Raw genomic sequence first — 12,683 nt, forward strand, 5'->3', positions numbered from 1 at the left:
CTGTCCTGTCACGGCTATGGAGGCCGTCAAAGAACTCTCGTTCTGTCCTGTCACGGCTATAGAGGCCGTCAAAGAACTCTCGTTGTGTCCTGTCACGGCTATGGAGGCCGTCAATGAGCTCTCGTTCTGTTCTATCACTGCTATAAGAACTAACTATGAACTTTGTGTGTTCTCTACCCCAGTCCTTGTGTCTGTGCATGTTCTGTCTTCTCCTTGTGTCTCCGTTCTCCCTAGTTCCCAGACTCTGCTGTGGGTTCCTGATCCTTCGTGGTGGGCTCCCGCGCCATCTGCTCCACCGTGGTGGTCTTCGGGTCCATCTGCTTCGCTCTGGTGGTCTTCTGTTCCACCTGCTCCGCTGTGGTGGTCCACTATCTGGCTCTGGTGGTCTTCTGCACCGCCGTGGAGTTCTTCTGTCCCGTCTGGTCCGCCCTGGTGGGCTCAGGTCCCGTCTGGTCCGCCCTGGTGGGCTCAGGTCCCGTCTGGTCCGCCCTGGTGGGCTCAGGTCCCGTCTGGTCCGCCCAGGTGGGTTCGTGCTCCATCAGTCCCGCCTGCTCCGCCCTGGTGGGCTCCAGTCCCGCCTGCTCCGCCCTGGTGGGCTCCAGTTCCATCCACTCTGCCCTGGCTTCCTGCTCTGCCGGCTCTACCTCGGTCCCAGATCACTCCGCTACCACAAGGACCTGGCCCTCCATCCCTCCCCCTGTTCCGCCTCCGCTCCACCTCCCTCCTGATTATAGACTGTGTGGAGCGTCTGGAAGCCGCTCTTTGGGGGGGGGCTCTGTCACGAATCTGGTCTGCACTTCCGTTCGTTCACCACCAGAGGTCACTCGCTCATCATATTGACTTTCACACCACACATCACATGGACTGCATTTCCCATCAGCCATCTCACCAATCACACGCACACAGCTGTCACCAATCACTCATTGCACTAATCACACGCACACCTGATCACACAGCACCACTGATCACACACACTATTTCAACCCTGGACATTCTCTCCCTCGTTGCCGAGTATTGTACGCATTATCGCTGCCCTACAGAGCCCCGTTAGTTTCCCTTGCCTTGCCTTGCCTTTGTTGGATTGTGTTTTCCCCTGCCTGGACTATCGCTACGTTTTGGATTACCTCTCCTGTCTCGCCCCTTTGGATTCTGTACGCTGATCGTCGACCCACGCTTGTCTCTGTTTACTCTTTGTCTCGTCCATATTATACCTGTTTGCCATTGTTTGACCCTGCCTGTACGACCACGTCTCTGCCTAATAAAGTCTGCATATGGATCCGTACGTCTCACGTCTCGTCAGCCCTGTTACAAGTAGCTTATATTAAACATAAAACTTTTATTAACAGAACAAATAAAGACACATCCGCGATGTAACAAATAAATAAAATGTTTTTGGATTTTCCCCTTCAAACGAATACTTAGTTTGGCTCATTATTATTATTATTATTAATTATAATAATATTATTAATATAATATTATTTAATGAAAACAATAATAATAAAGGCTATACAACAAAACAGTACAATGACAAATTCACTTATAGCCTATTAAACTTTGAACTTTTATTAACAATATGAATAAGGGAAATATGTTTTACCCGCATAATAACACAAATAAATAAACTTTTGGATTTCCCCTTTCTTTAAAACGATTGTTTGTGGTTCATTATAGCCTATTAATTAAAACACATCAGCCATAAAATAGTACAATGGCAAATTCGCATAGGCCTATATTAAACATCTAACTTTTATTAACAAAATGAATAAGACGGATATCGTTTGTAACCTAGATAGCACACGTACGTCTGCAAGATGTCTGTTACAGATCTCTTGATCTGGAAAGCATCTGTTGTCTACAAATGTCTGACAGACGTCTTTCAGATGTCAGTTTTACATACATTTTAAATCATAAACATCTTACAGACATCTAATAATATCATCTAATCTATTTGACATCTAAAAGGAGACGTCCTATAGACGTATTGCAGATGAGCAAACACCCTAAAAAATACGTCTTGCAGATGTAAATGCAGACGTCAAATAGTCGTCTCCGAGATGTACGTGTGCTATCAGGGAACACAAATAATTAAGCTATTTTCCCTCTTTTAAAACAAATGCTTGTGGTTCATTGTTTTACTTATTTATTTATTTTTAATGAAAACACAGCAAGAATAAAGACAATGTCGCTTATATTAAACGAAGAAATGAAACTTTTTCAAACAAAAGTTGCGCTTTTGGATCATAGTGTCTCGCATATAAATTAGGGGTGTCAACGTTAACGCATGCAATTAATCAAAAAATTTTAACGTGTTAATATTTTTTTAATGCAAATTAATCGTTTGATAAAGTTTAACCCCAACTCCTTCCCGTCATCGCAGCACAGAAGGTCGTCTATCATTGTGTGATGAGGGTACAGCACCAGTGTTGCCAGGGCAGCGGCACAAGTGGGCTATTTTAAAAATACAGTTGCGGGAAAAATTACAGAGCAGTGAGTTGCTGTTTTTTGGGCTACTTTTCTAATGTACCGTGGCCGCCCAAAGTGTATATAGACAAATTAAAATTAAAATAGATCCTTTTACTAATGTGTATTATACTTGGAATGTACATTTACATTTACATTTAGTCATTTAGCAGACGCTTTTATCCAAAGCGACTTACAATTGGGGAATACATAGAGCGATTAATCTTGAAGAGGCAATCAGACATACGAAGTGCTTGCAACACCAAGTCTCAGGCATTGTTCAAATAAATACAAACTACCAAAGGAAGGAATAAGTAAAGATAATTTTTTTTTTTTTAAGTTTAGGATGAAGTCAAGTGCTGTCGAAAGAGATGAGTTTTCAGTTGTTGCTTGAAGATTGACAGGGATCCAGCATTCCGGATAGAGGTGGGAAGATCGTTCCACCAGCCAGGAATGGTGAATGAGAATGATCTAGAGAGTGATTTTGCGCCTCTGTGATGGTATCACGAGGCCGCTCACTAGCAGATCTCAGATTTCTGGAGGGATGTAGTTTGTTAATAGAGAGTGCAAGTAAACGGGTGCTGAGCCAGTGGTTGTTCTATATGCAAGCATCAGTGTCTTGAACTTGATGCGAGCCGTGATTGGTAGCCAGTGCAGGGAGATAAAGAGAGGTGTAACATGGGCTCTTTTGGGCTCGTTGAAGACCAGTCGTGCCGCTGCATTCTGAATCATTTGTAGAGGTTTGACTGTATTAGACGGAAGTCCAGCCAGAAGAGCATTGCAATAGTCCAGCCTAGAAATGACAAGGGCCTGGACAAGAAGTTGTGCAGCATGCTCTGTCAGAAAGGGCCTGATCTTTCTGATGTTATATAGTGCAAACCTGCAAGATCGAGCAGTTTTGTAATGTGGTCTTTGAAGGTCAGCTGATCATCAAAGATTACACCAAGATTTCTGACCGAAGTTGATGGGGTTATTGTTGATGAACCTAACTGGATCGTGAAGTCATGCTGTAGAGTCGGAGTGGCAGGGAGGACAAGAAGCTCAGTCTTTGCCAGGTTGAGCTGCAGGTGATGTTCTTTCATCCATGCCGAGATGTCCGCCAGGCAACCTGAGATCCTTGCAGCTACCGTTGGATCATCTGGTTGAAAAGAGAGGTAGAGCTGTGTGTCATCAGCGTAGCAATGGTATGAGAATCCATGTGCCTGTATGATGGGACCCAGTGATGTAGTGTATGTGGAGAAGAGGAGGGTCCAAGAACTGATCCCTGAGGAACCCCAGTGACCAGTGTATGTGCTTTGGATACCTCACCTCCCAGGCCACCCTGAAAGACCTACCAGTGAGATAGGATTCAAACCAGCGAAGTGGAATGCCAGAGATGCCCAGTGATGAGAGGGTGGACAGGAGTATCTGATGATTGACAGTGTCAAAAGCGGCAGATAGGTCCAGCAGAATGAGGACTGATGATTTGGAATGGGCTTTTGCAATTCGCAGGGCTTCAGTGACCGAGAGAAGCGCAGTCTCAGTTGAATGGCCCCTCCTGAAACCTGACTGTTTAGCATCCAGTTTGTCGTTCTGTGAAAGAAACAGTGAGACTTGGTTGAAGACAACTCGTTCAAGTGTTTTCGCTATGAACGGAAGGAGAGAGACAGGTCTGTAGTTTTCTATAAGAGAAGTGTTTAATGTAGGTTTTTTGAGCAGTGGGGTTACCCGAGCCTGCTTGAACGCAGTGGGGAAGATGCCTGTGAGGAGGGTTGTATCCCTGACAACTTAAGAACGGAGAGGCAGTTGTAACATCACAAACAACGTGAGTTTCAGCAGAGCAGCAGAAATAAACATGACAACAGCCACTATAGATTATATAAGATAATAAACACACGATTACGATAGATATGGTCAGTATGTGATTTTCTTGAGTTGAATGTGTACATCTGAAATGCTAATTTGTGCAGCATATAAAAGGCTATAAATAGCATATTTTAACAACAGTAAACGACCAAATTCCACATGTGATCGTAAAAGGAAGTTATTACAAACACTTATGAGGCATGATGCTAATGTTAGCTCTAATGCAGCTGCAGAACAGGTCCAATTCTTCTTCATAATGCATTTTGTCATAATACTTCACGTACGGTCGCAAGAAATGTTTTGTTGTATTTATTTAGAAATACTTTTGATAATAGTTGGGTAAATGTATACTGGGACTGAAGCGATGTGGCTTGGTAAACATTTTATTGCCAGTTTAAAGGCTGAATAAAAACAAAAGAATAATGATAAAAGAATAATAAGGATTATAAATTTGCGATTAATCATGATTAATCACAGTCCATGACTGTGATTAATGTGATTAAAAAAATTTAATCGATTGACAGCACTAATATAAATCATGGGTATTGTTAACATATTATACTATCTGTAATGTTTTAATACAAAAAAAAAAAAAAAAAAGAATTAAAATAAAATAAATTCAGTTGCACAAATGAAAAATTCCATTAATGCATCATACTTTTTAGTTCATGCCAAGTTACCCTAAATGGGCAAGTCAACTGGCTGGTTGACCTGTGTATCCGCGTAGTGAAGGGGTCATTTGGAAAAAGAAAAAAAATAATAAGAAAAAAATTGTTCCTCAGTGTGGTGTCAGGATTTTAACAATAAATAATTTTTTTGCAAATGTATTTCTTAGTGTGACTGTTAAAGGGTTATTATAGAAGATAACCACAAACATTTAAGGTGGGTTTTCAGCAGGTTTAGAAACAGAACAGTTATTTATGGGACTCATTGTGGATGTGTGTGTTGTTTGTTGTCTTCAGCACTGCCACTGCCTCCTGTTGTGTGTGTACAGAGAGGACATCCAGAAGGTGTTTGTTGAGGATCCACGAAAAACGGTGAGATTTCCTCTTTATATCGTCTCGCTGTCTTTTTACATTTTCAAGTCTTTTCATGCCTTAGTTAAATTTAAAATAGTTCATAAACAGAATAAAAGTGATGAAAGATATGAAAAGAATGTGAATAAATAAAACAAATGACTTCCAGGTGCCCAGATACTCTGAGTTCATAACTCAGCCGATGTGGCTGGACAGAATAAAACAGAAGTTGGAAAGTGGAGAGTATCAGACGGTAGGAGAGTTCGTCTCTGACTTTCAGCTAATTTTCAGCAACTGCAGCACGTTCAATAGGGTAAGATTCACTGAAACATGTTACATAATGAATAAATCGCCAAAAAAAAAAAAAATCAAGCTTGTTAAAATGAAGTTGTTTTGCAATCTTATACGTGGACACATATCTTGGACATTATTGATGATTATTGTTGAGATGATTAACTTTACAAGAGGACATTTGATTTTTGACAGATTTGTTTGTATTTTGTTCTCTTGTTTTTTAAAGGACAATGCGTTTGACCGAATAGGTACAAGGCTGAAGCAAATTTTTGATGAAGAGTTCCAGAAAATCTTCAATATCAGTATCAAATAATAGCTTTTACTAACTAGTCTTTAAAGGATACAATTGAGATCTGGGTTTAAATATCATCATTGTAACCATGGGTAAAACATTCTTAGATGAAAATACAAATATGGTTTATAATATTAGACACTTTGTTAAGTGTCAAACTACTAATGTTATTAATAGACCAGAATGTCCTCAATTTAAGGTGTTTTATACTGGAAAAACAAAAAGATGATTACTGGATCGATTGGCTGAACACCTGGGGTGTATTCCAGAAAGCATGGTTAACTTACCGTCTGATAAACCCTGAACTTTCGGTTGATTAACCCCACACCTTGCTTACTCCAGGTATGTGGTTCCAAAAACGCGTCCGGGAGTAAGTTCATTCAACTCAGAGTATGTTCCTGGTTAAGACTCAAGACATTCTCAACAGAGCGACGAATCGACGAGTCACTATGGAAACGGATGCTAAGAATAAGCGCTCTTCTGTTCAAAGGTCATGTAGGGCTTATGCTTAGTGCATATCGCCACCTAATTGATGGTTTTGCAATCATTTTTATTTTTTTTCCATTTAATCTTTAATCCTTGAGAATAAGAATTATATTATTTGTTTGATGCTAATTATATATTACGTCATATCAGATATGTATTTTTATTATAGAAATACATTATAGAAAATGCCGATCCATGTGTGAGATGATAATATAAAATGTAATATATATATATAGAGTAGGCTATGTACATAACTGTATTGTAATAATATATAATATTGTGCGCTATCTGTCACGCCCATTGAAGGCTCGTTAGTAGATCATACATGCTCTGATAGCACTGAAGTGAACTAACCCTGGAACATAACCTGCTCCAGAGCAGGTTATCTTCAGAGAGCAAGTTGCTATGGTTACTTACATACCCTGAAAGTAACCTCCGATTTTGGAACCGAAAGCTGAGGTTATCCGCTCGCTTATCCTCAAACATACCCGGGTATGTCACATAACCTGCTTTTGGGAATACACCCCAGGAGGGTGTAATGAAGAATATCTTATGGCAAAACATTTTAAATTAATGCATAAATGTAATCCTTCGATCCTAAGAATACAAAGTATTGATCCAGGATTGAATGAGGACTTGGATTTTACTCATATATGTATGTATATATATATATGTGTGTGTGTGTGTGCATGTGTATATATAGCCTATTTAGCACTGCCACTGCCTCCTGTTATGTGTGTACAGGGAGGACATCCAGAAACTGTTTATTAGGGGCCACGTACACACTACAGCTAAATTCAGTTGTCAGTTCACCTTTTACTCCTTAATCGCGTTCTGTACACACATAATTCACAAAATTACGAGAGTGACAACCGCATTCCACAACCGCATTAACTCTTGAAAAATACAGGTAGTGACAACCGCATTTACAGAAACTCCACGCAGTGTGTTCGGAACCGAACTGAACAACTAGCTGTTAACGATGACGTCACGAGAAGCGCCCCAATATGCGTCAAGTGTTTGTTTACCTCAGATCTGACAGAATGGCGGAGAGAGGTGCATTGTGGACCGGCCAGGAGACAAAATTATTGATTGCCGTATGGGCCGACAAAGGTATTCAGAAAAAAATGGACAGCACGAAAAGAAATAAACTGGTTTTTGAAGAAATAGCCTCCAAAAAAATGCACGAATGGTGTATTTAGAAGTGCTAAACAGTGCAGAATTAAATTGAAGGCACTGAAGACCGAGTATAAAAAAAATTATCGATCACAACAATCGTTCTGGGAGGGAGAGGAAAACATTCAGGTTTTTTGAGGATATGGACAGGATTCTGCGACCAACATTCGTGTTTGATTCTTCCGCCGAAGACTGTTCTTCGCCTGAGAGAGATGAGGAAAGTGCTGGTGGTAAGTTCACGTTATTTGTTTTGCCATTATGATATTAGCCTCGAAAAATGTTTTCTGTTCTTATTTATCTTACTACTTCACTCTTGAAGGGTCGACTGTGGAGGAGTGCATAGTTGGATGTTCAGCCCCTGAGGTGAATGCAGGTAAGATGGTTGTTTCATTATTCGGCATCTTCTTAGCATGAAACTATGGTATGGTGACAAGTGCTTCATAACTGTAAGAGGTAGTCTGTCTTTTTTTCGAAAATGAGTTGGACTGTCATAACAAATTGTGTGTGTGTGTGTGTGTGTGTGTGTGTTTATCTTGTGTCAGGAGAAGAGAGTAGTTGCAGTGCCAGCAATTCAAGTGAAACACAAACAGTAAAACTATCTTGTAATGAACTCACACAATTATGAAAACACACGCATTGCATATGATAGCTAGGTAATTTAGCATGCACAATTTTTAGGTCTGAGTCTTAGGTCTCAGAGGTCTTTTAGAGTTTTAAAATAAAACATGATGTCAGTTAAAGGTTGTACATCTTTATATTTTATTTAAAATGAAGTTAATATAACTAAATTTATTTATTTTTTATTTTTTAAATTGAAATCTAACTTTTTAAGTGCATGTAAACCAGGGGTGCCTAAGCTCGGTCCTAGAGGGCCGGTGTCCTGCAGAGTTTAGCTTCAGCTTGCCTCAACACACCTGCCAGGAAGTTTACATTCACACGCACTTTACAAGTTAGATTACAAGAAAATAAAAGCAGCAATTTGACTTTTTAAGGTGTCATGTACACACTTTTGTCCAATTAAAATTGTACTAATCTGCTTTTTTGCAACATTGGACTAAAAGATCATACATTGAACAGTTTTATTTATTTGTTAAATACAATTATAGTAAATGTGTCTGTGTTTAAAAGTATGACAAGAACAACACTGGGTAACACTTTAACAAGCATTCAATTTGCAAACTGTTTAGTTTATAGTTAATTCATAGTTTATACACTGCCTGCCCAAAAATAAATAAATAAATAAGTTGGTGCTTGCATTCAAATACTTCAAGAGTCTATGATTGGATCATTATTACAGTGATTATTAAGTTTCTAGCATGTTGTGTAGCTTATAATTTTTTTAACAACCATGTCAGGTGATGTACCATGACCATATTCCAGGATGACAATGGCAAGTTTAATCAGAATCAAACTTTAAAAAAAGAATAGTTGTGAGGGAGCATGAAGAATTATTTTCACATATGAATTGGCACTCTGAGTCCTAACCTCAGTGAAAGTCTTTGGGTTGTTGAAAGAACTGTAGTGATTTTAGTTCCATTAAGAGGTACATCAATTTTTGGTCAAGATCTTGTATTGACAATGCAAGGGTCAGGCACTGTGTAAAATCTCCTGCAGCACATCCCAAAGACTTTCACTGAGGTTAAGGTCAGGACTCAGAGGTGCCAATGCATGTGTGAAAATGATTGTTCATGCTCTCTGAACCATCCTTTCACAGGTTTAACCCCAATGAATCTTGGCATCATCATCCTGGAACATGGCTTTGATGCACCTTCCGACATGGTTGTTGAAGAAATAGAAAGCTACACACTCCATATTTTAGGGTTAAAAGAACAATTGCCAAAAATGTAAAGTGCTGGAAACATAATAATAATTACTGTAATAATGAATTATTAAAATCCAAGCAGCAACTTTGTTTAAATGGGCAATACTGTAGTCTCTGTGTTGTTGATATATTAATGGGCTTTATATAAAAAGGGAGTTCTTCATGCAATTAACAAAATTATTATTGTTTATTCAGCTCGTATATAAAGAGTTAGATCAGTGGTTCCCAACCATATTTCTGGAGGCCCCTCGATCAACACTGCATGTTTTCCATGACTGTATCCGAAATCGCCCCCTACACCCTCATTCACTATTCCCTACATTAGTCCACTCATACAGTTCACTTGAAGGAGTGAATGAAAACGAGTGAGTGAATTCGGACACTGAGTGCACCGGAAGGACTGCCGCTTTTGCATATTTGTTTGCTGTTTAATAATCATTTGAATCAGGCAGCTCCAGTAGTAAGACTGAAGGATTTATCTTGAACTCTGTTACGGAAATTATGTATAAACCCAAATAGTCAATTTACAATTAATTTCTACCTGTGTTGTATGTGTATTACGCTGTATTACGCCGTGGGCGCGCTTCTAAAATAAATGAATGGATGATTCAGCTGCGGGCGCCATCTTGTGGCGAGACGCGGGAATTCATTCGGCACGCACCTCTCACAGTGCATTATGGGTTATCACTAGCCGTTGAGTGTACATCAGTTGTACACTCGTTTTTGCGGTGCCTTGTGGGATTGAATGAGTGCACTCGAGAACATCCGCTATGGTTTCGAACACCACTTAAAATGGCTGTCCCCTCAAATAGTGCACTATTTGAGGGTATGGGGGCGATTTCGGATACAGCCCATGTCTCCTTAATCAAACACACCTGATTCAGATCATCAGCTTATTAGTAGAGACCCCAAGACCTGAAATGGGTGTGTCAGACAAAAGAGAGATACAAAATATGCAGTGTTGGGGGCCCCGCAGGAACCACTGAGTTAAATATGTTTTTAATGCTTTAACAAATAATTAACAGTAAATTGTTTTCACTTCAGATTAGTTGACAAATTGTGTGTGTGCAGTGGCGTGCACAAGGGGGGAGGGGGGCCAGGGGGGCTCGAGCCCCTGCCCCTTTGAGGTCCGACGGTAAAGTGCCCTTGCGGTCCGGTGCCCCCGGTCTGCGATTTCTGCCGAGAGTAGGGGTGTTCCATATGACGAGTTTTGATCGTGGACTATAAAAATGTCTCCACGATTTGCTTTTTTGAAGAAATATCGTAGTATCGTACTTCAGCGCGCATTCTATCAGCTGCAGTTCTGGCGCCGCCGTCTCTGTGTACTGTACAACGCCACATACTCTCACGGGACACTGCACTTATTCGCAGTCACCAAAAGTACATTATCTGCATCTGCTTCAAAGACTTACTGGTTAAACGTTTCACTCAAGTGTTCTGACGAGCGCCTTTTCTGAGCACATACACCCAAAGCGCGTGCTCTAAAAAGCCCGTCAAACAGCGCCTGATTACTGAACTAAGTTATGTTTTGTGCTAATACTGTCAAAACACACAATTTTTATGTATAGACTCAGTTGGTTATGTCTAAAATTAAAGTAAACAGCTGAGAGAAACGCATGCGTGCCTGTATATTAGATGCGTGCAGGTCTTAAAGGGACAGTACTAAACATACTGCCGACTGTAATTAAAGGGATAGTTCACCCTAAAATTTAATTTCTGTCATTATTTACTCCCACATGTTTTCCCAAACCTGTATTAATTTCTTTCTTGTGCTGAACACAAAATAAGATATTCTGAAGAATGTGGCTAACCAAACAGTTGCTGGTCCACATTGACTTTAACAGTAGGGAAAAAAATACTATGGAAGTCACTGTAGACCAGCAACTGTTCTACACATTCTTCGAAACAGCATTTATTTTCAGCAGAAGAAACTCGTTCAGGTTTAAAACAACTTTTGAGTGAGTAAATGAAGGTATAAAAGTAAAACACTAGCCTATTTTAATTTTGGGGTGAATTATTCCTTCAATGTTAATAAAACACCAAACACAAAGCACAAACTTTAATACAGTTGCTTTAATAGGAATCAATCTATATAGTGTTTTATTTTTATATTTGTTCATTCAATTTCTCGAATGCTCCTGCTAAATACACCTATTGACTACCTGAAAATAAAACACGGTTTATTTTATTTATATATTATGTGTATTTGTAATGTGTATCTTTGCTCTCATTTTTTAATAACAAAGATAAAATAATGACAACGATTTTTATCTTCACCCACTTTGGCCTAAATATCCGCCATACTTTTTAATATTTTGTTACCTTGAAAGGCTTTGTCTTTATAGTAGGGAAATTAGTTTGGCTGTAATGCTCAAACAACTTGCAAAATAGAAAATCCAACATGACAAAGAATTGTGATACTATTGTAAATCGTGATATTTCTAAAAAAAATCGTGATATTTTTGCCAAATCGCCCACCCCTAGCCGAGGGGGACAAAACCCATACCCATACCAACTACATGTCAACTAATTCTCATTAATTAGCAACTACATGTCTACTAACTCTCAGTAGGGTAGGTTTACGGTTAGTAGAATAAGTTGACATATACTTGCAAAGTATCTGACAGTCAGTATGTTGTATATTGTGGACCCATCAAAATAAAGTGTTAGAAGATATTAAGCAGACAGCCTACTAATACTCTAATGACTGCTAGTTGACATGTAGTTGCAAAGTTACTTACTGTTAGTAGAATGTCTAAAGTGGACTATCAAAATAAAGTGTTACCTGTGATTTTTCTATGCCTTAATCTACAGCGAGTACTATGTATAGTCAAGTTTTTAACAAATCATAAAAACATCTAAATCTTTAGAATTTTGTTTTTATACACGAATAACTCACTATTATATACTAGTCAACATTTGAAGTGGATCAAACCTTTCATCAAAGTTGTTTTAAACTACAATATACTAACTATGAATTAACTGTAATAGTATGCAAATGATTTGTAGGTACTATATTACTGTAAAGACTGTTGGGCATTAAGGAGTGCAGTAAGCTTAGTCATCAGCTAAACAGTACAGCATTATCTTTCTACATTTTATTTTGCTTTGTAGGAGAGACTGTCATACAAGGACCAAGGACCAAGGTTTGCACTTCCTCTCTAGACTCTGGCTCAACTTCATCGGGGTGTAGTTGGTGCATTTCTGTCACGCTGTCTTCAACAGGTATAGTTTCACCTCCGCGTTCACAGAAATTGTGCAGAATAACTCAAGCTACCACCACACGACAGAT

General features: G+C 39.3%; 1 pseudogene; it reads left to right on the forward strand.

Moving 5' to 3' along the window:
• The window catches only part of LOC131536296 (uncharacterized), a 41,806-nt pseudogene that overhangs the window by 19,835 nt on the left and 9,288 nt on the right, over positions 1-12,683 (forward strand).

The sequence above is a fragment of the Onychostoma macrolepis genome, chromosome 03, assembly GCF_012432095.1.
Source record: "Onychostoma macrolepis isolate SWU-2019 chromosome 03, ASM1243209v1, whole genome shotgun sequence".
Taxonomy (NCBI): Eukaryota; Metazoa; Chordata; class Actinopteri; order Cypriniformes; family Cyprinidae; genus Onychostoma; species Onychostoma macrolepis.